The 12259-nt window shown below is 35.8% G+C and overlaps 1 protein-coding gene across 2 annotated transcripts in view; it reads left to right on the forward strand.

Moving 5' to 3' along the window:
- FAF1 (Fas associated factor 1) overlaps positions 1–12259 on the forward strand; it is a 446948-nt gene that overhangs the window by 323097 nt on the left and 111592 nt on the right. The window lies entirely within an intron of this gene.

Below are 12259 nucleotides of genomic sequence, written 5' to 3' on the forward strand. Positions count from 1 at the left end.
CATCATAAACATTTTTTATCCTCAGCACTAAATTCTCTACCATTGCATTTCATTAGATGGAAGCTATTTGTTGTGGCTAACACGTACAGTTATTTATAATTGTGAAAATATACCTTAACTTATAAAAGACTCTTCTTAAATTCAAGAGTAACTTGTAAAGAAAAATTAATTTCTCTCATCTTTTTTGCAATAGGATACGGTATTATTCTAATATGTTATTGAACCTTAAGAAAATCAGTGTTTTTAATAATATTCAGAAAAGGCAAAGCAAGTCTAATATATAATTCTAGTAGTAAGTTTATTTTTAATAACTTCAGTCAAAAAAGCAGGACATTCTGGACCAGTCCATTGGAGTTGGTAATAGCTTAACTCTAGCATATGCTAATTGATGTAATCGCTTTATTGCACACATTCTTTTGCACACAGCCAGCAATACATCCATATTCTAAAAGGAAAAAAAATCTCTTTCCTAGCTGTCAGGATAAGTTTACTTAGTTTGTTAATCATAATATCTGTAAGTAATGAATAATTCTTCATATTTTGCCTATTTGAGTTTCCCATCTGAAATATGTTTCATCATGTTTAATTACACATGTGACCATAACAGCCCATGATGCTACTTTGGGTGTGTTAACACAATCATAATCACAGGCTGCTGGCTTATGAACAGGGAGATTAAATTAGTTTATTTCAAGGCAGGCCTATTATAGTTAACCTTACTTAAGCAATTATGGAACAATTAGGAATCATCTGATTTGTCTTTTTATTATTGTATGGCTCACTGAATTTTTGGTCATCATTCAGATTTTGTTTTATTTAATCCAAATCTGTAGAGAAAGATGATTCTTCCTCTTAAATGTGAGGCAAAAGAATGTTGAAGCAATTTCTTCACCTAATACTTCATTTCTTTAAGCAAATGGTTAGGAAATTTCATAGGATGACTTCGTTCTGCCGTGGAAGTGTTCCCTGTTATACATAAATAAAGAACCTTTAGCACCTGTATTTGTTTAAATTAAATCAGGTTATTATTCACACTCAGTTAAAGGTGATGAAAAGCAGTGCCAAAAACAGATAAAAATGCCACATCGAAGGTCTTTCATGAGGCAAAATACATAGACTGGGGACTTGGCTAAATCTTTTGCCATTCACTGGCAGTAAGGAATCTCGTCCTTTCCTTTTATCCACAACTTGATGGAGAAGGAAACACTATTTCTAAACCATCTGTAGTGGCTAAGTTCAGTGGGCTACCTGCTGTTGTTTTGTTCTGTCCTCCATTTAATTCCTTAGTTCCTTTTATTTTACAATGACAAAAAATTGCAGTGTAGTTTCTTTTGAAAAACAGTGTTTGAGGGGTTTTTTTTTTATGACTGGCAATCAACAGCCATGTAATTGCTTTGTTATGTTTTACTAAAGAAGTCTGTTAAGTAGCACAACTTTGATACACTAGTAATAAGAGTTTGCAGGTTACAGAGACACCTGTGGTGACCAAAGCGACAGAAGCTGCTTATTAGAAAGAGCCAGTACAGCTGTGTCCTATTAACTCCTTATGACACTTTTTAAAAACACTAAATAAAGGCCTTGTTTAATGCTTTAGAGCTATTTCTCGATGGATTGCAGGACCAACTATGAAGTATAATAGGATATTTCAATCTATATTTTTAAAAATGTGGTATCCCATTATTAAGTAATTGTCATAAAAATAAAAAGAAGTGATTAAAGACTAAAAATAGAAACATCTAAAAATAGAAACATTCAGTTTATTAAACATTTATAAGAGCCACACACAGGGAAATGGAATAATTTATGAAATTTAAGATACTTGGCATCCTTATTGAAAAATCTAATTCTGTCTATATTACAAATTAAAAACTATTTTAAGTTAAGGTATTAAATTTCTCTATATTAAAGTAACAAAATTACATAGTTACTTTTGCTGTCCAGTTCCATCATTATTACTATTAAGAAAAATGGGAAAATACACATTTTACAAACACAAGATGAAAATTCATTAGAATGGCATATTCCCAAAAAAGAGTAAAAGTAGATTTCCTTTGATCTATAAAACCATAGATAATTAGGATGATTTATTGCCTCCCAAAAATGGTTTAGCTTAGACACAATTTTCTTACCACCTATCATAGATTCATCTAAATAAAATTGTGGAATTGGGTTTCCGCCTGTATGATCTTTCTTGGATTTTTACACCACATTTATCCAAAGGTGTTTATCATGAAAATTGATTGCATCATCCATTAGATGCTTATATTAATAACTTTGAGTTACAAAAGCTCAAACTTTTGCTCAGTTCAATAGAAGACTGCTTGCACTAATATTTATTAATCTGTGGGTTATGTATCAGAAGTGTTATGTGACATTTGCATATTGCTAGAGAGCTGAGATGGGCCATATTAATATATGGAAATACAGAAGAGATTTCTAGGCATGACAAGTAAAATTGTTGTGGGTTTTCTTTTAACTGTGATTTCTTTACAACAGATATAAGTTTCAAAATAAATTCCTGGTGGATAGCTTATCTGATCCCATATCTGATTATCCAAGTTTAAACTAGTCAAATAAATTTAGAGAATCCTGGGCCTGTCAGCAATTTGGTCTGGATGGTTCTTTAGTGGTTTTTTAGGACTACCACCTGATGTTATAGCTGCAGATCAAGATGGCAAAGGACTTGCCAAGCAAATTTAATACTCTTGCTTAAGGAATATTCTGGTTAAGCACATAAAAACATTAGTCCTTCAATCACAATTTACTGTGACTGTCTCTTGTGTAGCAGTGAAGAATATTAAACTAAGTGAATGCTTTGGTAAAGTTACCAGAATATGAATATCACTTGCTATTATAAATTACATTTCCTGATTTCTCTAACAAACTGGAATAAAAAAACAGATTTCTATAAAATGTCATAACCCCTGTGATTGTGGGTGATTTAGATTTCACCCCTCTAAAATGACTCTAATAACTTTCTTTCTGAATTGAATACTTAAATTGACCAACCCATATCTGTATAAAAACATTGGAATAGTTTCTAGGTTGATCTTAGAACATTCCAAATATGACCTGAGTTACCAAACTTTAGCAGTAATGATTAATGCCTATCTTTCCCCCTACTAAATTGTGATCTCCTAGAAGGGTTTATACATTTTATTTGTCTCATTAAACAAAGCACTTTAAAAAATTCTAAGAAAAAGAAACCCAATAAGCATTTAGCAAATAAATATATGCATCCAGTTCCATCTAAGAATTTTGTTTATAATGTCAATGTTACATACTAAGTGGGGGTTTTTTTCTTGGAAAATTCTGTACAGTCTTGGCTGCCATGTCTTGTTGGATTTCAGGGCCATTCTTTCTCAAAGCAGTAGACAGAAAGCCCTTGGTAGTCTTGAGGTTCTGGAGGGTATGATTTTTTTAATTAAAAACAAATTTTTTTCAGAGATGGGGTCTTTCCATGTTGCCCAAGCTGGAGTGCAGTGGCTATCAGAGGCTCAGTCATGGCACACTGCTGCCTTGAACTCCTGGCCTCAAGCAGTCCTCCCGTCTCTGCCTCCCTGGTAGCTGGTGCCCACTACTGTGCCAGGCTATAATTTCTTAAATATCCATTTGACAGTGATCCTGATAGAAATAGTAGGATATACCAGTAAATGGAAGAGCTAAAAACAGAGAGGTAATAGTAAAAAAAGGATATCCTGCAAATCTTTTGGTATCCCTGGAGGATTGGTTCCAGGACCTTCCATGGATACCAAAATCTATGGATGCTCAAGTCCCTGATAGAAAATGGCATAATATTTGCATATAACCTAGGCACATCCTCCCATGTACTTTAAATCATCTTTAGATTACTTATAATACCTAATACAATGTAAATAGTTGTTATACTATATTGTTTAGGTAATAATGACAAGAAAAAAGTCTGAACATGTTCAGTACAGATGCAATTTTTTAAAAATATTTTTGATCCTCTTTTAGTTGAATGAACAGGTACAAAACCTACAGATATGAAAAACCAACTGTATTCCTTCATGTTTATTCATTGAATAAACACTTAATGAATATTTAATATGAACCAGGAATGGTGCTATGCTCTGAGGATGAAAAGTTGAACAAGACACAATCCTAACCCTCAAAACACTCATAGTCTAGTAGGCAAGACAGATGTAAGTGCTTATATATAATATGAGGTATGTACTTTAGCAGTACAGGTGAACTTCATAGTAAATTGCTATACCTGAGGGGGTTCGGAGAAGGACTTAAAAGAGATGACAAACAGATGAAATTAGAATTTCACTCTTTCTATTCAGAGATTTTTATATTACTGTGATAAAATTCCTAGTCTATTGGGTTGCAGATTTTGCTATTTTTTACTAAACAGTATTAGTATTTAAAACCTCATAATTAGGTATCTGGAATGAAGGGTCAGTGGTTGAGATAATTGTGGAAGGGAGAAAGAATAGAGGGAGCTGGCCAGCTAATGTAATCCTGTATGGTCTGAACCAGATTGAGAATTAAGGTCAACGAACCAAGATGGGCAAGTCCAAAGAAGTTGTTTTATTAATGATTCATCCCAGTATTGGCATATGCTTATAGGCAGATAGTGAAACAGAGATCAGATATTCTTTTGAATAGGTAACATGTAGAAAACCATCATGGATTTAACTAATACAATAAAAATATTTTTGAGTACAATATGTTGTTAGTGAATGAGTGCTTAGCTATGAAAGAATAATTTTTTTAAATTCAGGACAGTTATCGCCTCTAGAAGGCCTTGCCTATATCCATCCTTCCCTTGCCACAGTCTGGGTTAAAATGCACATTCTGTGTACTCCCATAATGTCCCTGTACTAACTTGTGTTAATAGCACTCATTACATGGTATGATTATTGTCTGTCTCCCTGCTAGGTTATCAGCTCCTTGAGGGAGCTATGTCTGTAATCTCATTGCTTTATACAACTACCTTTTAAAAAGTAAGTGCTATATTCATAATAAACAAATAATCTCTAATAGGCTTATTGAAAAATAATAAGAGAGAAACAGTTTGGGTAATGTCAAGAAAGAGCATTGGGAATACCACTCTATCCCTCTAATTGTGTGATCTTTGCCTGTAGCCACTAATGGGACTAATAAAGCTGAAGCCTTCATTCTTCTTGCAGAATGAACTAAAATGTCCAGATTGGATACTTTGTCTTCTGCTGGCCCTGTAGGGCCCCAGAATATCATGGCCTATCCTCATGTGCCCCAGAGGCACCAGGCCATCTGGAAAGGAGCTTGAATTCCAACCCAGATGAGTTCATCCAGTGGTTCCATAGTTTCTTCTCCAGATTTCACCAAGTCTCTATGATACCCCAAAAGAAGTTGGCCTCCCAAATTGGTCCATTCTGGGATGGTACTGAGCTTTCTGCAATAGTGGTGGCATTGATTGAAATAAACATGTCCATGGGACCAGAATGCGAGACTGACTGCATGGTGAGAGATGCCAAGCAGTTAGGCATGTTCCATTTGGACACCATTAGAATTAACCATAAATATTACTATATGAAGCATCAGTGCAGTTAAGTGTTAATTTGTTTCCCTCTATTAAAGCTATTTGGACATGTACTGGACGCATAGGAACATTGGCACAAGTACCCGCCATGCTGAGCGGTAGGTTCTTGGCTGAAGTGGCTTCATAAAGAAAAGCCACATCACATATATGGCACAGTAAACCACCGGTATTAACCAGTAATAAGTAGGTTAGTGGGCATCTCTTGTTCTGACCAGGACGGCCCACAAGGCAAATATACAGGTGCAGGTTTAGATTATCTAATTCTAGAAAATTTAAAATCAAACATTGAATTTGACTAAGATAATGCCAACTGGGTAATCAGCCAGCTATGAGTGCTGAGGAATGAGTTGCTTATATGTAAGTTGCTGAGGTGAAAATGTTTTGCTCATCAGTGTACATGCTGCTAAGTGTTAAATCAGACGTTGCACATTATTTCTAAGCAGTGTTCAGAGTAGCTGGAAACAGTGCCTTAGGAATTGCTGATGCCTGGGTTACACAGTTGCATGTAACATGTACATAGCATTGCATTAAATTTTGTACACACAGTACCAGTGTTCACAGACAGAATGGTATTTCCTGTCAATATTAGCTTTTGAACTTAATGGACCTGGGTGCAGTATTTCAGGTCACTGCAAACTTCCGCGCTGTGCTGACAGGTACTTGTTAGCCTTAATAGTCAAGTGATAGTTTTCCACATTACTTAATCTTTGGCAAGAGTTAATTGACTTAAAGCACTTGTTATCAGTAGGCTGTCTTCACCTGTACTTTCCATCTCAGTAATTAGCTATATTCACAGTGGCTTACTCTTAATTCCAAAGTGCTCAGTGGTTCATGCCTGGCTGAAGCCTAACTGACTATGCTACTCTAACCCTACACTTCCATTTGATCCAGCAAACATAGCCCAGGTGTGGGGTCTGCATCAGAGACACAAGGAGTGTTAATTTCTAGCTGCTACTTAAGAACAAATATGGATTCTGCAAAGATAGCTGATAAATCAGATGAACATGTTGTTGTTGGGGTACTAAGACTTCCAGAGAGCCTTCATGCCAGATTTCCATATAATTTTCCCCAAACTTCTTTATTCGCTTTGTGTAACATTTTCCTTCCAGTACTTTTAAAGGAAGAGTATTGCCATCCTAAACATCCCAGGTCAAGGGCTTAATTAATGCTTTAAAATGAAGGTTCCAAAAACACCAGGAGAGTTTGTCATTTTCTCCCTGGTTTGTTTTGTGAAGAGGGAGGAGAGAAGGTGAGGAGGAACCCCTCCTGTTCCATGATTACATCCTACCCACTCATTTTCTCCTTTTCTCCTCTGCTTTTGATTTTTAGTGGCGGTCTTAACAGAATGTCAAGATCAATTTGCAGCATGGTTTAACTCAAGGTTTGTGTTCTGCCAGCAGCAATTGTCCCTGCAAACAATGCCATGTGTTCTTGTAACTTCAGAAGCTTTTAGAGGGATCATGGCAAGGGCAGCATCTAATGACTTTATTAGTGTAGGGTTTCAAAATGGGCTCAGTAATTGTTCATATCTCTTTGTCAGCAAGTCATAATTACTGCTCAGCATTGTCCAAGGGTGCACTTGTGAATAGTTTCCTAATAGTACTGAAAGGAAGGGAAAGGGGGAAAGAAAGGTGATGGCCTCTTACGATTGAGAACAAGCCAGTCTCTATGCTATGATGGCCCAACTGTTCATAATACATTTTTCACTCTTTTAAAAATAGATTATCCTTTTAAAAATGTCCTTTGAGATAATTTAAAATTACCAGTTTACAAGCCTTTTTTACTCTGATTTGAATACTTCCCACACTTCTATCTAGCACTATAATTACAACTGCCTGGTAGCGTATGCATTGTATCTGAATCAAAGCATTTGTGTTAGGGAAAAAAAGCCTTTTTTTTCTTCTACATTAATCTAATTAATACTATTCAGGAAATATACATTTAACTCAGATACAGTTGTCAGTAAACAGTCTATATGAAAACTGTTGTTAGAAAAGAACAATACAAAGGTGATAGTATTGACAAGCCAGTCCAAAACAACATTGTAAGTTTTTATTAAATCCTATTCTTCTCATGCACTAAATCTTTCTTGTTAGTCTACTGTTAGTTTATGGGTTTTTTTCTTGATCTTTCTCCTAATCACTCTATGCTTTGAATATTCCAGGTATCTTGATTATGGGTCACAAAATTAAAAGATTCATCACCACCTCAAGATATATGAAGTTTGATCTTAATTCCAAGCCTTTGCCCCTTTTTGATCTGTTTCTGAATTCTTTCTCATTCTGTGAACCCTCTGTGGTGCACTTGTATAACTATGTACAAATATTCACTCCCAACAGCTGGTTATCCTTGTATTTTAGGGCTGCCATCCCCAACCCCCCAGGCCATGGACCACTACCGGTCCATCGTCTGTTAGGGACCAGGCTGCAGAGCTCCGTCACCTCCCTTGCCCCACCTGTCCGTGGAAAAATTATCTTCCATGAAACTTGGGGGGTGGTGCACACAGCAGGAGGTGAGCAAGAGAAACTTCATCTGCATTTACAGCTGCTCCCCATCGCTCACATCACGGCCTGAGCTCTGCCGCTTCCCCTCCGCCTGGCTCTGTGGAAAAATTGTCTTCCATCAAACCGGTCCCTGGTGCCAAAAAGGTTGGGGATTGCTGTTTTAGGGCATATGAGTTGAAATAAATATGGCTGCCAGAGGTGCTTAATCTAGTTTTTTATATATATTATAAAACATGAGTTATCTAATGAAACAAATTCTAAAAATAAGACATTTATAAAGTGAAATATCTTAAAATATATATACCCCATCATGTCTTTTGCTTTTCTTCTTACCTGAAACTGAAAAGGTCACAAAAGATATGTTTTCTTAACTGCTATCTCATTGTTAATAACTTTTATATTTGTGGTTGTTTCTGAAACATTTTTATTTATATACATCATTTAAATTGATAGCACATTTCTCCTCTTCCATAAATATTGGTAGTAAAACAGAAATTGTAAAAGAAAGCTCAGTCATATAAAACCACATGTGTAAACTGGTTCTTCTAATGTATCTTACAGTTTTTGCCTATCAGTCAGCATAAACACTCAAAGCGATTTTAGTGCTCAACAATCTTAATGGTCTAACCTGCCAAATATACCACAAAAAAAAATTTGAAATTTCCTGTTAATCTGCAATTGTGGAGTAAGGTGGAATTCTGTTTCTTAAGTGTTTGGGTAATTCATTAGTGAATAGATCTGGTGTCCTTTCCTTAAGCATATGCTTTTATCTCTTCACTTGATAGCATTATAGTAATAGAGAAGAGTGATAAATAGTTTTTGTATTACTCACAAATCCTTTATTTAACTATAGGAATTTTTAGAAAGCTGTCTATCAGTTTATCTACTGTTGGCTAACTCAGTCTGTAGCTACAGCCAACAATTTAAAAAATTCTAAATTGGTGCGTTTCATGTACCTATCTTTTCCTCAATACATGATCAGCACCAAGAAAGTTTTCTTTAATATATACTTTTCCACACCTCAACTAAGGAAGAAATGAGACAAGATTACATGAAAAATAAAGAAATTTTGATTGCCATACCTCTGCCTGAAAAATTATGTTGCCCAGTCCCTGTAGTAAATGAGGTATTGGAGTCTGAGTAGCTCTCAAATAAATTACTCAACCTCAGCAACAAAAATTTATTATGTGGCTATTATGAAAGCTATGTATTAACTTATTAATTCTTAAAGCCAGCCTATACACATTTAAATATGTCAGTTGCTGTTCTTTGAAAAATTATGATTCTTTAATACTATTACAACTATTTTTTCATTGTTTATGCCATCAGATACCAATCATAAAATGTAGCAATTAAGAAGTGAGGCTGTGTCAGGCTGGAAAGATGAAAAATAAGGTGGTGTTAAGCAAGTAGTGTAACGTTGCTAGATCTTTCTTTTACATCTCTGAAAATAGGAGCTTCACCTATTTGACCTGAGACCTTTGACCTTTATCTCTAATATTCTGACTTGACACGGTTGTTTTCCATAGAAAAATATGAGGTAAGCAGGATTACATTTTTAAAATAAATGTTGGTGAAGTTTGTAAGTATATTAGATTATATCATGAGCATGCTGCCCTTACCAGCTTGTGATAATCTAGTCTGAGTGATTATAGTCGGATGTAATGAAGGAAGCCAGTCATTTGCTTCCTCTTACCCTTAAAGGCAGCTTCCTTTCACTTCAAACTGTCTTCCAAGCTAATATTATTTGTGACAAGGAATATCTGTTGAAAGAGTATTAGTAACTAAGAGCAATACTATCATGACCGATTTTTAAAAAATGAAAACGTATCATAACAACTACAGCCATTAATTAAGCACTTGCATTATAGTGCCAGACAATATATACATGAGCTACTTTAATCTTCACTTTATGTACATTACCTCACTTAATCTTTACCACAGTTCTCCGAGGTAAACAGCAAAGGTCCTATTCACATATGAGGAAACTATTTTTGTCTCAGAGAGGTTCTGTGACTTACCTAAAGTTATGCCAAATGGCTGTACCAGATATAAATCCCAACCCTACCTGTGCTTTTCTGCTACATGATGCTTCTTGTTCCATAATCTTGCCATGCTGAATGATTCAACAACAAAAATGTACTGAATAATTATTGTGTGCAAAGGTTCATGGCAGTATCAAAAAAAGTATAAGATGTGTACCACTTGCTCAAGGAACAAATAAACATGAAATTCACCAAACCTTAGAGCTGGGGATTAGACAAATCCTTAGTCAGCAGCACAACTTACAGGCATGCAGGCCTTTTTTCCTATAATATGCTTAACTGACTTTCCAACCTCTTCCTGAATACTGCTAGGACAGGGAAATGAAAGCTTCAAAAGAGCATTTTTTGAGCTGCTCTAAAAACTGGAAGGATCTTTGCTACGGTGCTTCTTCTATAAAGAGCTTCCACAACTTTCTCCTTTTTGGTTCTAATTTTGCAATTACCTGAAATAAGCCTAACTTCTCTTCTGCATTACAGCCTGTTATCAGTTTAACCATAGCTCTCATTTACCTTATTTTCCCGGCTGTTTCTTACCAAATATAATTAGTCCTTTCCCCTGTTCCTTATATGATGGTGTATCTAGATCCAGCCCCTTCCAAAGGTCCCGTAGTGCTCCAGAGGAGGTTTGTCTGGTGTGATGCACAATTCTATTCTGAAATTTTATTATTGGCTTCCGTTGTCAGAAGCCAGGGAGTCAACTGAAACCCCCGCCTACTTGTTTTCCCACAAGTTGATATTTCTGCTGTTTTCTACTAATACAATTCGTTGACAAGATCTTTGGGGGTTCAGATTCTATCTGTTAACTTCCAAATCTTATTCACAAATAAGACCTTAACTCCTTGTCATCTCTATTCCTATCATTGTTTTTGATAATTCTCTCAGTTCCTAGATGTGTCCAACTGCAGAAAATTCTTTTTCTTCCTCTTACTTACCACACTCAGATGTGGTCATCAGTAGAAACTGTATCATGTCATATATTTTGATTTCAAACATCTGGCTCTGACCACCCTTTCCTACTACTCCCACTCATTTCTTCAAGCATCATTAGTGCTAAGGTTTTTTTCCTCATGCCTGCCAGTCTATTGACCTTTCTCTCACTCCATCTACCCTTTCCTGCCTCCAATTCTCATTTCCCTCCTTGTCCTATTTAGATTTTGGTGTTCATCATTATAATTTTCTTGGTATATTTTTAAACTCCCTCTGTCACACTCACTTTGTTTGATCCACTTATTTGCCTTCTGTATGCCTTGCAGTTGAACATTGCTGGAGAAAATCACACTGACTTTTTTTTTTTTTTTAAATAAACACAAACTTTAAATGAGCACATCATAATGCTGGGCAAGCCTACTGGGATTCCCTAGTTAGTTGTCTTTGCCTGGGTGAGATGTCTGTTTCATACTACTCCTTGTACACCAACCATGTCATACCCCTCACTATTCCCCTTCCCAGCTGCCCTCATTAATTGCATGAGAAAACAGAAGTCATCAGAAAGACTGAAATGAACCCATTTTTCTTTCCTTCAAGTCTCAGTTTAAATGTCCCTCCTTCAGAAAGGTCTGATGAATCTTTCTAGAGAAGACTCCTCCGCCATCATTCTCTTTAGTAGCACCCTCCCAGAACTTTCCATAATAAGCCATTACTTTTGCTTGTTGTAAGCTTTATTACTCTGTGCTCTTGGCCCACTAGAGTATAAGCTTCATATGGATAAGAATGTATCACTATTTTTCACTTTTGTTTCTTACTACAATGCTCAATAATTATTTTTTGGATGTTATAAGTGTGCAAAACATCATAATGGTCAAGAATATGAAAGAGCTTTGGATTTGGTCAGACCAGGATTGGAATTCTAGTTATGCCACAAACTATGCCACTAGGCCACTATTGTGACTGTGGGTGAATTTCTTAAACCCTCCAAGTTACAGTTTCCATATTATAAAATGCTGAAGGATCCCTTGAAACACCTTATCATATGCCTTATGGAATGCTGATGTGTTCTCAGTCTTTTAAGCTCATGGTTAGTTTTGGACATGATGTGTTCTTAATGACCTATGCTGCCTCCCATTCATCGCTACTATGTTCTAAATATTCATAAACCATTTGTCTAAGCAACGTTTCTAGATTTTTGTGGGGACTGAGGGCAAGTTTGCTGCTCTGTACTT

Source organism: Lemur catta, chromosome 3 (assembly GCF_020740605.2).
Source record: "Lemur catta isolate mLemCat1 chromosome 3, mLemCat1.pri, whole genome shotgun sequence".
Lineage (NCBI taxonomy): Eukaryota > Metazoa > Chordata > Mammalia > Primates > Lemuridae > Lemur > Lemur catta.